Here is a 19,361-nt window from a genome sequence, read left to right as displayed (position 1 = left end):
TTAGGCATAACGGTTATGAAGCTATGGTAACACTAAAGTTTAGAGGTGGAAGGAACTAGAAAGTGACATTGGTGTCTTATTCAACATAATAACATAATCTGGGTGTTTAATAATTGGTAAATAATGACTTGCAAACTCCCAGTGAGCATTGTACTTAGGCCAGGAAATCTAACTACAATATTTATCATTTATTAACCATAGGAATTAGCTTTATGGTGTGAGGTCCATGCACTATGATTTGCACTCATAGCCATGGGGTCTACATTTTGGAGTTATTCACAAGTGTAATGGATTTCACAACCCAAGTTCCACCTGGAGATTTGTAGAAGAGTATTGGAGACATGTAGAGGGCAGGACGGAAATAACCGAGCAATATTTTCCACTGTGGAAATATTGCAGAATGAATGTTCATCTGACTTAATATTGTAGAGATTAAATTGTGCTCTGCAAAACTGAAAGTTCCCTGTAGAAAAAGCCTGACATCATCTATAATACTGATGTAGTCCCATTCCCTGCATTACTGTTCATGGCTTTCAGTCACAGATCTTGAATTATCTGATACTTCAATGTGTATCTTTCCTTTACTGCCTAACTTCATGTAAGTGAGTAAAGCATTTAATTCCTTTACTTTGACCTCTTCAAAGGAAAAGTCCCTCAAAATACCAAGTGATAATTCTTACAAGGTTAAACTCAACTGTCTTTAAAAAATAATAGCAGAGAGTAAGAATTTATTGTTAGAAAAGAAGAAATGAAACTGACTGAAGTCTCTACATTTACTGCATTAAAATGGAATCTTTCATAGCTCTCTTTTTAAATTTAATGGTTAATCAACTATTAACATTTTCTGGTTATTTCATGTTACACGTGTACTTTACTGCCACATGTAAAATAAGCATATAAATAACCTCTAATGTGAGCAAAAGCCTTTTATTAGATTAGCTAATGACAGAAACAAATTTTCGTAAAAGGGCAAAGAAGTTACATTAATTTTATGTGACTTAAGCAACCAGATTTCTAGATGTGGTTTTTAAGATGCAATATCATTATTCCAGCTGCATTTGATTCCTAATTCCCCTCTTGCATCTAGGAGACTAATAGCAATATGCCTATTTCAACGTGGAGAAAGAAATCTATTCTCTCCATTCCCTCCTTCTAATTTCTTTCCTTACGAGATTGAAGGCTTATCAATGACAAAACCGGTACTAGATATTTTTCTAGTTTGGGTGTGTGTGCAGGGAAAAAATTTTTTTAAATAGTGGAATAAGGATGTATTAGTTGCAGTCATGCATATGATCATTGCTGTTGGTTTGATTTCTGGCACACCTCAATTTTCATACTTGTGCTGAATCTGCTAAGGCTGAGCATCAACATTTTGCTGGAATAATTCAGTCCTGGACAGTGTGATATGTATATGCAGGTGAACAGCTTGTCTTGATGGCCTTGGCAAAGAAACTCATTCTCAGAGAACTAATCCCTACCTTCCTGGCCATAGATATGGGTCACAATAACGATCAATATTATGTTGTAACTGTGAAATTAAATAATTCAAACTTAAGGCCATTGGAACTTTAAATTATTCTTGACCCTTGAGAGGAATGTGGCTATACAGCATGAGTCACATGGTGTGCATCGGCAACTTCTTTCCTTTTTCTTCAAAATAATTAGGAAAACCAAGTGATACCAGAGTTAAGGTCCCTTCAGATCTTTACCCCTCCTCACAGAGTAATGAAGTTATCTTACTTGGAATGTAGCAATCTGTAACCAATCAAATTACTGCAAGGTATATGAACTGGTCTTGTATGGAAAATGTTGTAATCCTGCTAAAACTTCTCTGTCTCTGCCTATATAAGTGAAACCTCAACTTCTCATTTTTGGGAAGTTGGACTAACACCATTTATCTGGAGTCTGTGTTTCTGGGTGGCCATTCTCAAACTTTACACTGGAATCAACTCTATACTGAATCTCATTATTTAAGGTTGACATTACTCTATTTTGCAAAAGCAACTTAGATCAGTAGTACAGAGCAAACCAAAATGGTTCAGTCAGATTCACTCTCAGAAAACAACTAGCCTGTAGGAAAAAAAAATACACACACATATATATATACACACACATACACATAGAGTGAGAGAGAGAAAGAGAGAGAGAAAAGAGAGAGAGATACTTTGCTTTCTGATTCCTTTTCAGGCCTTTGATCTAGTTATTCTTGAGGCTTGGTTATACTAAATCCTCTTGTAAAAAATTCCTTCTTTGTGATTGAACTAATTTGAATAGATTTCTGTTTCTTGCAACCAAAAGAAACTTGACTAAGCAAAAGGAATGATGACAGAGTGGTTAGCATCACTTTTCTTGGCATCTCTCACTTCTTATTAAGTCAGGCATAAAAGTGGACTGATTGTAGTATCATTTCAAGGTGATATTAAGGAGTGTCACTATCCCTATATGAAATCTATCCATATCAAGCTTCTTCATGAAGAGAGGCTTATGAAGAAGTGGGGTTCCAACAGATCCCTGAGAAGGAGTGGGGCTCAGGACACACTACCCCAAAATATGGCACCTTGGCATTTGAGAAAATAGCAGAAGCAGGAAGGCCTCTCTCACTTTCCCTTTGCCCTTCTCCCCTGAAGCAGGCCATGAAAGAATTCTCTGACCTTCCTTTAAAGTCAGCCATAAAACCTCCATTCCAGAGGGATTCTCCCTACATTGGAGGAAAAGACCATCGTTTTTGTTGAAGACACAGAGACACCAAGAAGAATCTAAACAAACAGGCCTTGCTAAGTCCTCCTTCCTCCTCCACTCCAGGTTACTACCATTAGATTTTAGTCCCTTTGTCCAGTCATAGGTCTGTATGACTGTCTATTCTTCATCAAACGGAGCATAAAAATACAGATTTTTCTGTTTCTTTGGGCCTTCATTTCCTTATGAAGGCTCCCATGTTAAGTAAAACTTATATTAGATAAATTATTTAGACTTTTCTCTTGTTAATCTGTCTTTTGATATAGGAGTCTCAGCCATGAACCTAGTGAAGGGTGAAGAAAGACATCTTTTCTGTCCTACAACCCTTTGAGGTAGTGTCGGGTCATGATCTGAAATGTTGGTTCTTGGTGCGCTCATGGCCGATGAAAGACCAGACACACCAAAGTAAGGCAAGCAGGAAAATGAGGTTTCTTGAGGAGAGAAAGATAGGATTGTACAGCAAGAGGCAGATATAGGTTTACAGAGTGAGATACATACGCCACAGATAACAACTGTACCCACTGTTATAGCAAAAGACTGCAAAGGCCAAAAAGGTTATGGTCTGGGTCTTGTTTTATAGTGTCCACATTGGGACCTCCCTCATGGCTCAGACGTCATCATGCAAACACTTTGATTAGACATTTGGGAGTTACGTGACCAGAGTCTTACCTCCCATGAGCCTCTCTGAAAGCCCACTGTTGGAGGGGGTGAACCGCAACAGCACATATTTTCATCCCTAGGAGACCTGGAATCCTTTGCTATTTACCTAACGGTAGTAATTCCATATTCATTTAGTGTTGAATGAGAAGTTTAGACAAATTTAATCTTGAAGAATAGGAGGGATAGCCAGGCAGAAAATGAGTAAAGAGCAGGGGTGGATGGTAAAGCTTAGGAACCTCATTATCACAACCTGATAGAAAACTTGGTGACCTCCACATTCATTTTTGAATGAAATTAGAATATATCAGAATGCCAAGCAAACATTTACCACTGTGCATCGCTAACTATTTTCTGAGGCTTTTTTATTTTTTATCTGAGTAACCCATATGAGGATCTGGCTAGGCTATAACATGAGTCAGAAAATTCTGTAAGTGACGTTTTTGCTTCCCAGTTAGGCTGTGGTATTAGGATCCAAAACATTGTTTGGATGATATTTTGTGCCTATTATCTCCCAAAATGATGCTAAAGTGAATTCATTAGTTTTTAATCTGAAAACACTTTAATTAATTCAGAATGTGAAAGGTTAGTTTGAAAATAAGGTATGATACAAAGGGGATGACGGGCACCCTGGTGTGCAGCAGATTGGCTCTGATCTTTTGCAATCCAAGTGAGAGGTTGTTGTTCCGTTATGGATGAAAAGGCTCATTATCTCAAAGATAATTGCCCAGATGCCATACCAGTGAGGTCACACTAAACAGGGCTGTGGTTTCTGAACCAAATATTTGAGCTAATTAACAGTTAAAGGTGTAGGGAACCATTTTTAATGCACTGTACAGAACAATCAATAAATACTTCATTTAATCAAAACATTTAACCCCTATGGAGGCTAGATCAAGTTGTGTAGTGAAATTACAAAAATTAGGAAGAAAGAAAAAAATTTTTCTTTGTTCTGCTATAGTTACATGCTTTCTATATTGCTCATATTTGACATCTCTTCAAATGTGTAAATACTACTGTTAACTTTTAAAGAAATTCACGTAGCATAAGAGGATAAGTAGTAAAATATTTTAGTACCTTTACAGTCTATTTTACATTTTTAAGCTAAGCCTTTCTATTTCAAGGTTTGTAAGTACAGTTGAAATTTGGAAGCCTTTCCAGACATTGAAATTTTCTGGAAACAATACTTATAGAAAACTGCAATGCAATGTGTTAAGGTAGGGCAGTAGAAAAACATAACAAGTGAGACTGACCCCTTGTCTCTCCTACTCTCCAAAGTAAATGCTATGCTTGCTTGGTTTTTCGAATTGCAACATTGCATAATGACTCTGCAGGTGGTGCTATCTGAATAGGAATTGAATTTTATAGTTAGCCACAAGGTCTTTTTCTATTAGAAAAACTATTAGCACATTGAAATCAAAACTAAGAGTGGATTATATGATTTGTGACAAAGATTGAAGCTGACCATTTCCATGATTTTCAGTATATTTTCGTTCTGTATCATCTTTGCACAAGTTTTTGGGGTAGCCAATTAGGAACATCAGTAGCTAAAGTTAAAAAAAATGCATGTGAAATTTTGAGCATTTGCAGATAGACACAGGGAGGTAAAATTCTAATAAAGTATGGTATGGGATATGGGATAAACTGGAACGCAAAATGAGATAAGTTAGCATCATAGAATAAGCACAGTGAAAGAACAGTTCCCAAATAGGTGTGAGAAACCTTTTCTTCAAGCTGCAACTGGTTTAAGGCTTTATCGAGTCCTCCTTTGTAAGTTGGATTAGAACTTCAGTACTGGAATTATAGAGGATTTTTGTTGTCTATTTATATAAATTAATTGTAAGTGGGTTTTTTATATGATATTGTTAGGTAGATAGTGGGGAATTCCGGGTCTCCTAGGGATGAAGGTGGGTGCCATTGCAGTCACCCTCAAAAATGGGCTTTCAGAGATGCTCATAGGAGATCTGCCTGTGTAGTAAGTTCAGGTCATTTAACTCCCAACTGTCCAATCAAAGTGGTTCCATGATGATGTTTGAACTACGGGAAGGTCCCTATCTGGACACTGTAAAACAAGACCCAGACCATATGAAGATCTCTTTTGCTACAACAAGGACTCTTGTCATCATTTGTGGCGTATGTATCTTGCTTTCACTCTGTAAACCTGTGTCTTGCCCTTGTTCTATAATCCTATCTTTCCCCCCCTCAATAAATTTCACCTTGTGCTTGCCTTACTTTGGTGTGTCTGGTCATTCTTTAGCCATGAGCACACCAAAAACTGAGAACACAAAGTAAGACTGCGACCCGACATTTTTAGTAGAGACGGGGTCTCGTTCTTGCTCAGGCTGGTCTCAAACTCCTGAGCTCAAGCAATCCTCCTGCCTGGGCCTCCTTGAGTGCTAGGATTACAGATGTGTGCCTGGCTCTTACTACATATGTTAATAGTTTCATTTTTCACAGCACTTATCTCAAATATAACTATGTTTTCATTCATTAGCTAACATTTTGTCTATCTCCCCTGCTACAGTATAAACTCCATGAGAGCAGGGACCATGCATTTATTTATCAGTTACTCCACCACCTAGATCTTCTCAGAATGCATTGAATAAATTAGTGAATAAAAAAATTCCTTTTTCCTCTAACTATAGATAAGTACCTAACCAGGTACAACTCTACCTAACAATTATGATCTTAAATCTATTTCTTAAAATGCACAAATCAGAGAAAAAAATACTCATGGGACTGAGACATTTGATTGACTACCACATTTTCATATTTAACATCTTATTGAAAACAAACCTATGAAGTTTTCCAGATGCCAGGCGGCTTTTACACAGGGGCGAAGGATGCGCCAGGCATCATCATGATAAATAAGAGGCAACCCTGGCAGTTCTACCCCTTTGCCAAAAGTTTGTTTAAAAATGGTGCATGACTGGGGGTGGGCTGCTCGAGTACTACAGAAAAGGTTTTCTCTCTCAGGAAAAGGGGTCCAAGGAAAGGCTGTATTCTGGACTTTGGAGGTTGTAGACTGAAGATATGATGTCTAATGTTTCTGAAGTCATTTGGGAGCCTTTGAGATGAAAAGCCACCATGCTGAGGATAGCAGAGGGCTAGTGAGAAAAGAATCACAGAATCACCTAGCCTTGAAAACACTCTGCCTCCAATTTCATTTTATGTGAAATAATAAAATTTACTTAAAAAACCAGAAACTTAACAGGTTTTCTATTTCTTGTTGTCCAAATTGCTACTCTTAAGAATGATTTTTTATTAAGGGGCATACTAGGGGAGTGCCATATATTTAGTGATAGAATTATGAATTTATATTTTGTTAGCAAAAGACAGTAGTAAATAAAGCCTTAATCACTTATTACATATTAGTGAGATATTTACTTTAGATTAAGTTGAGAAAAATGTCTCTAGATGCTGATGGGGTATGGAGAAGCTATGATCATTATCACAGACAAGATGTATTAGGAAGGAGTTCAGTGAGGAAATATAATTTAAGATAATGCTTTTCCACCTCACCTATTTCATGTAGAAATGCACAACTAAATGCCTACTTTAAGAACACAGGAGAATTGAAATGACTGCTGTGATAGTTCTAAAACTAAAATATATTCAAGAAAGAAATGTTTTTTAAACAATTATGTCTAATTATACTTAGGAAATAAAGAGGTTCTTAGTATTTATGAATCAATAAGTGTTCTTTCTGTTTTCCAACTGTGTTTTCTCTGCCAGAGGTCTGTTAAATAGAAGAAGAAACCTATTTATTATTGAATTTAAAATCTTTTTTATTTTTAATTAAAAAAGGTTTTATATTGTGAAAAAGTCCTGCAAACAATAGCAAAATCCAAACAATGGAGAAACTATATACAGAAAAAGTAAGTCTTTCTTGAAACTTAGGACACAGCCTCAATTTCCATTGGTAACAACTTGTGTTTATTTTTCCATCTCACGTCTCTTACGAATAGCCTGGATTGATGAATGAACAGATCAAATTGTATATTGAACAAATATTTATTGAGCACTTCCCACGTGTGTATAAGGCATTATGCTTGGTGCTGGCAATGTAGTTATGAAAAAAGTCACTAATGAATCTGCCCTTGATGATTTTCTGGGGCAAGCAGGGAAAGAGGGATGGTAATTAGATAAGCATTTCCCTAAGGATGAGAAGTGCCAGGGTAGAGAAGTACAGGTACTGGAAAGCCTCAGTAGAAGTAACTGCCTTCGCCTACAGGGTTTTAAAAGGCTTCCCTAAGGAAATGATGTGTACACTAAGACCTGAGGAAGGTAGGCAATGGCTTTAACAAAGTCTTTCATCTATTTTAGGCTATCAAAGGCAGAAAGAATGCTAGGCAGTCATATGCAATTTAAGTAGTCCCTGTGTTTTAGCACTTACATCTGTTGGCTATATCTGAGTATAATAGCATTACTAGGCTTTGAAGTGAATTAGTATTTTTTTTAAAGTCTTAAGCTTTCAGAAGTGAAAATTCTTAATTTGGAGTTAAAAACAAATTGCTGCAAAAAAGCTAAAATCTAAGTAGGTAAATATATGTGTGACTTCTAAAATATGAAGAAATGATACAAAACAAAGGCAAATGAACTTTAACTACAACATGAAGGATTAAGGTTGAAAATTATCAAGAACTGCCAGGAAGGATTTCTTAAATCATATCATTTATTTAATCAATGTTATTGAAGGCCTACCATAGGTGACAGAGATTCTTTGCTTGACCAAACTTTAGTAAAGCACCTGAACCTTCTCCTAGGTTTACCTATGAACTTCCTTATAAAACCCAGTTTTAGCAAAGAACCCCACTAAGTTGGTTTAACAAGACGCCCCCACCCTTCCATATCTATAACCCTTGATATCTGATCGGGTTCCTCATCCTCTGTCATCTCCCAGGTGACATCTGATCACCCTGGCCTGTCTTCAGTAAGAATCCCATTATCCCCCTTACCCCTGATGTTTCCTCGTAGTAACTTTTCTTCCACTGACTCCCACTCCGGTCCTTGGCTATAAATTTCCACTTTCCCATGATGTATTCAAAGTTGAGTTCAGTCGCTTCCCCACTGCAAAATGCCACTGCAGTGGCCCTTATACCTGTCTTGATCCTGAATAAACTCTGCCTTACTCTACTTTAACAAGCATCATTGCATGATTTTTTTTTTTCAAACATAGATCATCCTTATATGGGGAATTTAGGGTTTGTTGCCGATTTCTCACTATTCTTTGAAAAATCTTAAATCTTACCCATGTTAAATTCTTCAACACCTCTTGTGAAAGGCTGGTTTGAGTGGGATATTTAGAGAGTAAGGCCTAGACTTTTTGTCATGAAGTCCAAGGACAATCACAGAAGTGCTGAATGTTCCGCTCAAGAAGGAGATATTTATGAGAGTGTATAAGTACTTTGTTTTGATGGTGAGGTGTATTGAATTATAAATTTTAGGAAATAACTCAGGTAAGGAACATCTGTTTATCGACAGTGGAATTCTCACTTCCACTGCCACTGTCTTTGTTCGGGCACTTACCATTCCCTGCTTGGATTGCTGCAGTAAATGTCTAACCATTTTCTATAATTTTGTTTCATTTGCATATGTATTTCACTTTGCTGCCCAAGTGATCTTTTAAAAGGGCAAATTTGACCACATCACTCTCCTGCTTAAAAACCCTTTTGTGATATCCCATTGCCTCGAGGATTACAATCAGCTTCACAAAGTGCGTTATCATTTGACTCCTCTTTTTAAAGTTTCTATCATGTTACTGCTTTATACTTAAGTTTTTACTTAGGCAGATGAATTACTAGCAGTTTCACAAATGTCTGAGTTCATAGGCCTGTCTTCTTGTTTTTCCCTCTGCCGGCACAGCTTCCATGTTGCCCATTAATCCATTAAGAGTTAAGTGCAGTGTTACCTTCCCAGGCTGAGATAGGATGTATTTTTCTATTTCTATTCAGTTCCCCATAACACCTTGTTTACTGGTCTAGTAGAGTAGCAACCTTGCCAGGTTGAAACTGTTGAATCTCTTCTCTCTCTCTCCTAATACATCACGAACTCTTTTAGGTCAGGGATTCTGTCTTGCTTGTCTTTATAAACACAGAGCTCAACATAATTTCTGAAGAATGGAAGGCATCTGATAGATATGGCTTATCAGAAATAAGTTTTTTTTTTTTTTTGACACTGCTCATCTGATTAATATACTAGGAAAATAACTTATTTTACAACATTTATTTTCTTCTATGTGAAAGTATACTTTTCTTAACTTTGTTACCAAAGATCTGGGGTTACAGATGAGGATTGTGGTTGAAATATTAGTAGAGTACAAGTGGTATGATTCATTGGTTAAGAAGAGGGTCACTGGAGTCACTTTTTTTCACTTTCTTCTCCTTTTTTTTTTTTTAATTTCAAAATATTACAGGGGTACAAATGTTTTTGGTTACATGTATCAATTTTGTCATGCTTGAGTCAGGATTATAAGTGTGCCCATCACCCAGATAGTGTTCATTGTACCCATTAGGTAGATTTTCACCTAAGCCCTCCTCCCTCCCTCTTGATTTCCACTGAGTTTTACTTCTCTCTGTGCCCATGTGTACTCATCGGTTAGTTCCAATTTAATAGCAAGTACATGTGGTGTTTGTTTTTCTATTCTTTAGATACTTCACTTAGGATAATGGTCTCCAGTTCCATCTAAACTGTTGCAAAGGCCTAATTCATTTTTCTTCATGGCTGTGGCAGTATTCCATAGTATACGTATACCACATAGTATATATATACCACATTTTGTTAATCCTCATGAATTGACGGGCAGTTGGGTTGTTTCCACATCTTTGCAATTGTGAATTGTATTTCAATAAACATTCTTGTACAGGTGTCTTTTGATGAAATGACTTCTATTCCTTTGGGTAAATACCCATTAGTGGGATTGCTGGATCAAATGGTAGGTTCACTTTTAGTTCTTTGAGGAATCTCCGTACTGTTTTCCACAGAGATTGTACTATCTTGCGTCCTACTGGAACCACTTTTTGTATGTTTGAATCTTGGGTCTTTATTAGCTATGTGATTTTTGAACAGATTACTTAACTTCTCTAATCCTTCAGTTTTTTCATCTGCAAAATAACTGTGCCTTCCACACAGGGTTATTGGAGGATTAATTGGGATAATCCTTGTTAAGTATTGCTTTCTGGAAGAGAGCAAGCACTCAGTATAATACATGTTAGATATTATTATTTTAAGGACTTCTGCTTTTTTGTCCTGGGATTTGCTGGCATTCTTTGGAACTAGGTGGAAGCATAAGGCTAAGTACCTTATGGGGAAATTGAAAGATGGTGAAGGCACGGCCCCTTTTCACCAAACTTCAAAGTAAAAAATGAGAGTTCCCAGAAAGAAGAAAGGAATAAAGGAATAAAGTGCTTTAAGAAGTTAGAAAAGGGGAAATTATTTTTAGCTGAGCCATGGTTTTCAACCTTGGCCCTATTGACCTTTTGAGACCACTAATTCTTTGTTGTGTGTGGCTGTCAGTGCATTGTAGGATGTTTAGCAGTGTTTCTGGCCTCTACCCACTAGATGCCAAGAGTATGTCCCCATTTGTGAAAACTAAAACTGTTTCCAAACATTGTCAAATATCCCCTGGGAGGTAAATTTGCTCCCAGTTGAGAACCATTGAACTAGGGGAATTTGGGAAAATGTGGCCTGGATAGGGAGTTGTGGGATGAAGTCAGGTCAACTGTGGGGATAATTTTCAAATGAATAGCCAAGATCAGAAGAGGCTTTGAAAATTCACCTCTGGGAAATCTTTAAAAATCTGATTGATCTTTACCTGTCTAAAATAAATCAAGCATTGAGTTTGAGAAAGGACGGGATTACCTGGGTTTATTGTTAATATTTGCCACTCCCAGAAGGTGATGGATTGTGCTATGTATTCTCAGTGCATCGAAAGGCTAAACACCAATGGTTGGTGCAGAGATGCCAAACATGGCTTCTGACTCAAAGGAACTTATGTACTGTAAACTCTTTAAAAGCAGAGGCTGTATTTTATGAAACAAGTTTATGAGACATTTTAAAAAGTGCTAGAGAGTTAGATAAGTCTGTATTTAAACAATAATTTAAAACAATCAGAAGGATACTTTCACATGATTACTAACACAAAATTTTCTAGGAGCGTAGGGGAGGAAGGAATCTTTTCAGGCTTGGTAATAGAGAAAGGCTTTATCCAGAGCATATACAAACAGAGCCTTGAAAATAAGTGGGATTTAGGTTAGAAAGATGACAGGTGTTTCACGCTAGTGAGAAATGCTGAACAAAGACATGGAAGTAGGAATGCACTGGAGGAGTTTAGCAGAGAATAGCCAAGGCTGGAGTTGAAAGCTTGATGAAACAAAGGAGACGAGGCTAAAGAGATACTTGGATTTCATTTGTTGATGTCCAAGTATTTCCATTTATGCAAACACCGGTAAAATGCTTTTTGGTGCCTTTGCTATGATGTCTTTGGGAGTCATCTGCCATAAGCTACCTCAGAAGCTCTGGAAATGACTCCAAAGGGCAGACCAAATGCTGCTTTTAGTTAGGTCCACACGGCTTTCTCCACAGTGTGCTGGTCATTAGTCTGGGGAATGTACTTACTCTGGTCCTGTGTTCTCTTCCCTGAAACTGCGGTTTTCAGAGAACCATGTCTCCCATGCCTGAAGGAAAAGTTTCATTTTCCAAACCTGTCTCCTTTCTCTTTTTTCTCAGATTCCCACTGCTCTGTTTATATGGATTATGGTAAAGATGCTTTTTTTTCCTAAAAGCTCCCAAGGATTCTGGGCCAATTTGGGGGTAATAGTAATAAACAGAACTATTCAAACGTCACATCGCACGGTTAAGTGCCAGGCATGCTATCATACCCTACTTCCCACAGCACATAAATAGAGGTGCACGGAAGCATCACCAACCAGGAAATCAAATGAACAAATAAAGAAGTAACATTAAAATTCAACCACGTCATCCACTGGCAACCAAAAATCTCTCTTTTTCTCAAATTAAAGTGAAAGTAATTCTCTTCCACTCTGAAAGGATGCAGACAATGCCAATTAAAAAATATGAAAATTCATTTAAAGGAATATATTAAAAAATGTTGTACAGGTTATCCGTCTGTCATCATTTGAAAGAGTTCTATAGATAGAGCACATGGTTCCAGTTTTGAATGTTTCATGTCCAATGTTTTTAAATTTGGAGTTTTGAAGTTGATTCCTATGTTCCCATAGAGGTATAGATAAATCACTTGTCAAATAATCTGTGAGCATGTATATGCATGAGTATGTTGACTGAAGCAGAGAGGGAGAGAGGAAAGAAACAAAATGACTTCCTACTCAGAGACCAACTCATGTTGAAGCCTCTTAACTGAAAAATTGCAATAATTCTACTGATAATTTAGACTTGAAATTTCACATGCTGTGATTCAATTTCCAGTGAGTAAATAAGTGTCACGTTTGTAGTAATATTTAAATCTTGATGGCTTCTGCCCCAATTTCTCGGAGAGAAAGAAATCAGTCTTTCTCTAGCACTTGCTTACCTAAATGCTAAATATAAATTCTCATGTGTGTTAGCTAATGATTATTATGTCACATCAACTGAGGTTCTGGGTATTTTTATCTTCTGCTAGGAGGTGGGATTCCCAGGAGGGGATTTTTTGCAATTACTCAGAATCAGAGATGGCAGGGCTGGCTTCCACTTGCTCTGCAGCCTGCTGGTGACAGGGTCCTTCTTTTGCACGTTAGCAGCCTGAAGGTGGCCCTTTTTTTGCTGTGCTGCTGATCCCCATGAAGGGGCACACCAGCCCATCCAGCCGCCCACTTCCTCCAGGCCACGGGTGCTCATTGCTGTGGGCTGCAGCCCACACTGCTGCTGACCTCCTCCGGACAGTCAGCTCCTGCCGGTCTTCTCCCTCTCTGGACAGTATAAAATACCTACTGCCTTTCATGACCAGCTCTTAGAGAAAGCGTTCCCCCAGTATAGCTTTAGGGCCCCCCCGAGGCTGCTGTATACTGAGTTCAGGTCCTGCTGCTCATTCTTGATTATTATTTTTCCTTAAGAACAAACACCATATTCTCTTTCAGAGTTCACTTTACCTTGAAGATCCCCAGCCTGTCAAACACATCAGTACGTTTCTAAACTCCTTCCCATTTGGTTCTTGCCTTCAATCCTCTGCGTCTTACCTCTGTCTAATTAGGAGTGTGGTTAAGATCAGTTTTCAAAGTTACTTCAGACTTTGAGATAGTTAATTTCCCACAATGTGATATGATATTTGGGACCATTGTCTGCACAAACACACAAAGGGGCTCTAAGGATGGTTTTTCAAAATTCAAACACTGATTTCTGGCTCAGTCAAGACAATCAGCTATGTTGAGAAAAAAAAATGTGTATTTAGGGATCACATTTCTCATGCTGTTAATCTTTATGAGAAATTTATAAGTACTCCTTCCAAACAACTAAACTATCACCGTGTATAGACTGCTTGTTTGGCTCCCCTCAAATTCTAAGTCCTAACCACCAGTGCAATGGTATTTGAAGATGAGACTTTTGGAAAGTAATTAGGTTTAGATGAGGTCACGAGGGTGGGGTACTCATGATAGGATTAGTGTACTTTTGAGAAGAAGAAGGGAAATAAGAATTCAGTCTCCTTTTGCCATGGGAGGACACAGTAAGAAGGCAGCTCTCTGCAAGCCAGGAAGAAGCCTCTAACTAGGAACCAAACTGGCTGGTACCTTTATCTAGGACTACTCAGCCCCTAGAATAGTGAGAAATAAATTCCTGCTGTTTAAATCGTCCAGTCTATGGTATTTATTATAGCAACCTGAGGTGACTAATGCACACTGGATAAATAGAACTCCAAAATATTCACTTTATTCTCAAGACACTCTGGTCATCAGCATGGAACAGCTTACCCAAGTTGTGTTCTAGCTCTAGAATTGATAATGTAGTATATGGTAATTGATGTGAGAGAGTCCATGAAGGGAGAATATAGAGATTATGCACCTAAAACTCTTGGCACAGGGCCATGTCTGTAATTGGTGGGTAATGATGATGATGACTGTGAAGATGGCCTTAAAATTCTCTTTGGCATGACTGAATTTTATTTATTTTTTGAGACAGAGTCTCACTCTGTTGCCCAGGCTAGAGTGCCATGGTGTCAGCCTCGCTCACAGCAACCTCACACTCCTGGGCTCAAGTGACCCTCCTGCCTCAGCCTCCTGAGTAGCTGGGACTACAGGCCTGGGACACCATGCCTGGCTAATTATTTTGTATATTTTTAGTTGTCCAGCTAATTTCTTTTTATTTTTAGTAGAGATGGGGTCTCGCTCTTGCTCAGGCTGGTCATGACTGAACTTTAGACAGGCTTCTGTCTGACTCTAGGTGCCTTAACCTCCCTTTTCTTAGTGCATTTACTTTAGAAAGCTTATAATTGTAAATTCTTTCTTTGCCCCTTTGAAATGTAAATACTTTTAAAAGCCCTTTGCCAGTTTTACCACCCAGGAATGTTTTCTCAAGGACCCTTGAAATGTAATCATTGTTGAAGATAGTGCCCCATTTCCCAGTTTCTGTGCCAGGGTAGGTGCCTTGCTCCAAGTTGCATAACTACCCGCTGTCATAAAAATATGAGAAGTTTGTTTTTCCTTTGGATAAAGCCAATTAGGAAGCAGGGATGGCCTATAATTCCCCCCTCACATCCTTCAGTACTTTTCTACTACTCATTCCTGTGCTTAAAACACTCTTCCCCTTTGTTTTAACAGAGTTGAGTTCAGACTGAGTTCTGACTTCTCTTTCCTATTGCAATAGCCTTCAGTAAGGTTTTCTCTGCTTCTTTGATTTTGTACAGTGCAATTTTTGCTTTGATGGTGAGAATGGTTTTAATAGGTTTGAAGACTTGGAGGCTAGGAGAATGGTGGTATCAATGGAAATAGGGGGGAATGAATGGATATTCTTTTAGTGAGAAAACTTGCTGAGTGTGTACATTTGGGATTTGAGATGATCACTGACATCAAGTGAAGAAATGGTCCTGGAGCTTTGATAATACATGGAGTGGAGAGTCAATCAGCATAGCGGTCATGTTGAAAGCTCTGATAAAGCATCATTTCTCTGAAGAAGCAGGAAGATCAGAAGGTCAGAAGAGAGATGATCAGAGGGGCTAAGATGGGAACTGTGGGAAGGGTCGAAGAGGAAAACCAAGAACGATTAGGAGAAAAGGTAGACGGGTCACCAGTAAACAACAGCAACCAAAATGGAGAAGAAAGCCTGTTTTTTCACTGAAAGTCCATTGGTAAACTCCTAAAAGGGCACTACACAAGCATAGGGGTGACAAGAAATTTTAAAAGGGGAATGTGTAGGTAAGACGTGATCAGAAATCATACACAAATCACTGGAGAATTTGGAACAAAAAAAAAAAAAGAAAGAAAGAAAGAAGTAGGAGGTCAGAATAAAATTCTTTTTCCTAGAGTAGATAAGACTAAAACATTTATTAAAGTTAGACTTGAAAAAATAACCAGCAAAGATTGCTATTAAAGATACTAGAGAGTGAGTTATTTTTGGCAGGCAGGAATGTTAACTTTTAAATGAAATATTTGAGTATGTGTGTCCGTGTGTTTAATGGGTGACTTTATTAGTTATTTCCTTTATATAAAAATAAATTTTGGTCTTTGAAAAGATGACTTGTGGAGTTGATTCCTTATTTTCTTTTAAGGAGTAAATTGGAAACTCAAGCTGAAATAAATTTTTATAACTTCTATTTTGTTAAAGGAAGAATTTTTATAACTTCTATTTTTTAGAGGGCAAGACTTCCAAGTCAATGGGTCCAAAGATATTTCAAGGGAAAATGCCAGTTAGAGAAAACTAACAGAGGATGTTTTGTTTTAGAAAGGAAATGCTTCATATTGCTCCAGGAAATCAGAGACAGAAGGTAAATAACACTTTCCTTGAATTTTTGACTTGTCAAAGAATAGTAGGAATAAAGATAATGTTATTCTGGACCATTTGAAAGCTGTTTTTAGTTGGGCTATATAAGCATTCTAGTTGACACTTATATAGTGTCTCCCAAGTGCTAGGCACTCTTAAATTCACTTAATACCCTCATCAACTCTCTGAGGAAAGTGCTATTACTATCCCTGTTTTACTGATAAGAAAATTGATAGGTTAAGTAACTTACTCAGAGTTGCTCACCTAGGAAATACAGTCAAGATTAGAATCCAAGTAATCTGGAGCCAAATTCTGTGTACACTATACTCTATTGCCTCAGATAGTGTAGACAGAAAATAGATGTTGCAAGTTCTTAAATGAAATTCAACTCTTCAAAATTGATCTATGAACAGTGCCTTTGAAAGAAACAAGGTCAAATTAAATGTTAAAAATTATTAGAAAGTAATGTTTTGCTTAGCTTTATACATTTCTTTTGTCCTCTGTTTTTCTTATAAGGATGTGGATGAAATATTATTTTCTTAGTAGCTGATACAAAAGTATCTTCATTTAGTAGAGTTACTGGCTTTATGGAGAAAATATTATGTATACTCACTCTACTTTCCCTCATTTTCCTGATAAGAAGCTACAAAAACAATTTATCTGGTTGATGGGAATATGTAACCTCTTAGGAATGTAGCAAAATGGAGTGTAATGGATAACTGTAATATTGAATTTATTATTAATTACAGGTATGTGTACGTGTGCGTGTGTGCATGTGCATGTGCTCCCAGGACTGATAATCTACATAGTACCTTTGTGAGAATTAGAAAAAGATGCCCTATCTGCATGAATAGAATAGAAAAACACATACAGCTGAGCAATAACAGCCCGGTGATCTTGCACTCTCTATATATGGATGTCTGGGTTCCAATCCTAGCTCTGCCTCATCCTGTGGAATGACTTTGGTAAATTGCTAGCCACTTCCTACTTCCATTTCCTCATCTCTGAATTGGGAACATTTAGAGCTCTCTCTACACTTAGGTGTATGAGTTAATTGGGGTGTTAAGAACAGGGCCTGGCTCACAGTAAACATTCATTAAATGTTAGCTATTTTTCTTTTAAAACTGAATATGGGCCAGGTGCGGTGGCTCACACCTGTAATCCTAGCACTCTGGGAGGCCGAGGCGGGTGGATCGCTTGAGGTCAGGAGTTCGAGACCAGCCTGAGCAAGAGTGAGACCCCGTCTCTACTAAAAATAGAAACAAATTAGCTGGCCAACTAAAATATATATAGAAAAAATTAGCTGGGCATGGTGGCGCATGCCTGTAGTCCCAGCTACTCGGGAGGCTGAGGCAGGAGTATCGCTTAAGCCCAGGAGTTTGAGGTTGCTGGGAGCTAGGCTGATGCCATGGCACTCACTCTAGCCAGGGCGACAAAGCGACACTCTGTCTCAAAAAAAAAAAAACAAAAACAAAAACAAAAAAACCCCTGAATATGGCATCAAATCAGAAATAACAATTTTTTCCACTTCATGAAGAAAAAAGTTACTGAGGCTTTTTCTCCTCATGTTCAGTAATTGTTTTTATCATCTCTTTTGAATCATTTAAAACAATTTTCCAGGGTCCAACATCTTGAATTCTAAATTGAGACCCAGCACTATGTTTTTGTGTTTGGCTCTGTCATAAAAGATTGTGTCCCAAGCCACCATTATTCCTCCCAGAGTGTTAGGGCAGTTTTTTTTCTTTTTCATTCTGTTGAGTGTAGGTAATCTCTACAATTTAACTGTTTTATGTGTTGCTTTCTAAAGAAATCTTTAAAAGGTTCATGTATAATAGCATCCAATAATTCTTATCGTGAATCTATAACCAAGGAATAATTATTAAATCTGTGACATTTCTCTTTTATTTTTATGAAGAATAAGAATTTGTTCTTATTTTTTTCTTTTTATGTCAGATGACTCAGAAGTAAGAATAAACTAGCATTGATTGAGGTCGTTTCTGACTAATATGTCTTCTTCAAACAGGACTTTATGGGTCTAAAATAAAGAAATTGAGAGAGCTCTTCATATTTGATTATAAGGTGAATTCTCTTTTCTAGGTGATAATTTGGGGAAAATTCTTGCATCTATATTTCACATTGATAAGATGCTTAGGGTGCATACGGAAACCCAAAGGGATCCTCCAGTAGAAAATAGATAAGTTTTAAACTTCCCTCTCAGGAGCAGAGGTACTGCTGCTTGAGAGATTGCAGTTTGTACCTTTTAGTGGAGATCACTATGTCTCAAATTGTAATCACAGATTTTACTGCATTCAGAGTCACCACATTAAGGCACCATATTTTCCCACCCCATGTATTTTTATCCACATTACTGTTTGCATAATTTTATTTTAGATAATAGAGAATATGTGTGGCAGACAGGAATGAACAGTGGGAGAAGAGGAACGGCAAACATTGATGAAGTGATTAAACTAGGGAGGTGTGTATTGGGAAGATTTACTATAAGGAATTGGCTCACTCGATTATGGAGGGCAAGAAGTCTAAGATCTGCAGCTGGCAAGCTGGGGATCCAAAAGACCTGATATTGTAGCTCCAGTCAGGATCTGAAGGTGTAAAAACAAGGAGGGCTGGTGATATAAGTTCTAGTTTGAGCCAAGTCTGAAGGCAGGAGAAGACCAAAATCCAAGATTGAACACAGCCAAGCAGTGAGAAGGAAAGAATTCTTTCTTACTAAAGCTGTTACTCTATTTATACTTTCAATGGGTTAGATGAGGGCCACCCACATTGGGGAGGACAATCTGCTTTCCTCATTTACAGACTCAAGTGTTAGTCTCATCCAGAAACACCCTCACAGACACACCCAGAATAATGTCTGACAAAATGTCTGGGCACCCTGTGGCCCAGTCAAGTTGACACATGAAATTAACCTTCATAAGTGTGGTGCCCTTTTCACCCCGTGCATTCCTTCAGTCTTTAGTGAAATAGCACAATTACATGCACTTGGTATGAAAGGATTTTTTGAGGAGTTAGTGACGCTGTGTTTTGAT

The sequence above is a fragment of the Lemur catta genome, chromosome 5 (assembly GCF_020740605.2).
Source record: "Lemur catta isolate mLemCat1 chromosome 5, mLemCat1.pri, whole genome shotgun sequence".
In the NCBI taxonomy this organism is placed as follows: Eukaryota; Metazoa; Chordata; class Mammalia; order Primates; family Lemuridae; genus Lemur; species Lemur catta.
This window is presented reverse-complemented; position numbering follows the sequence as displayed.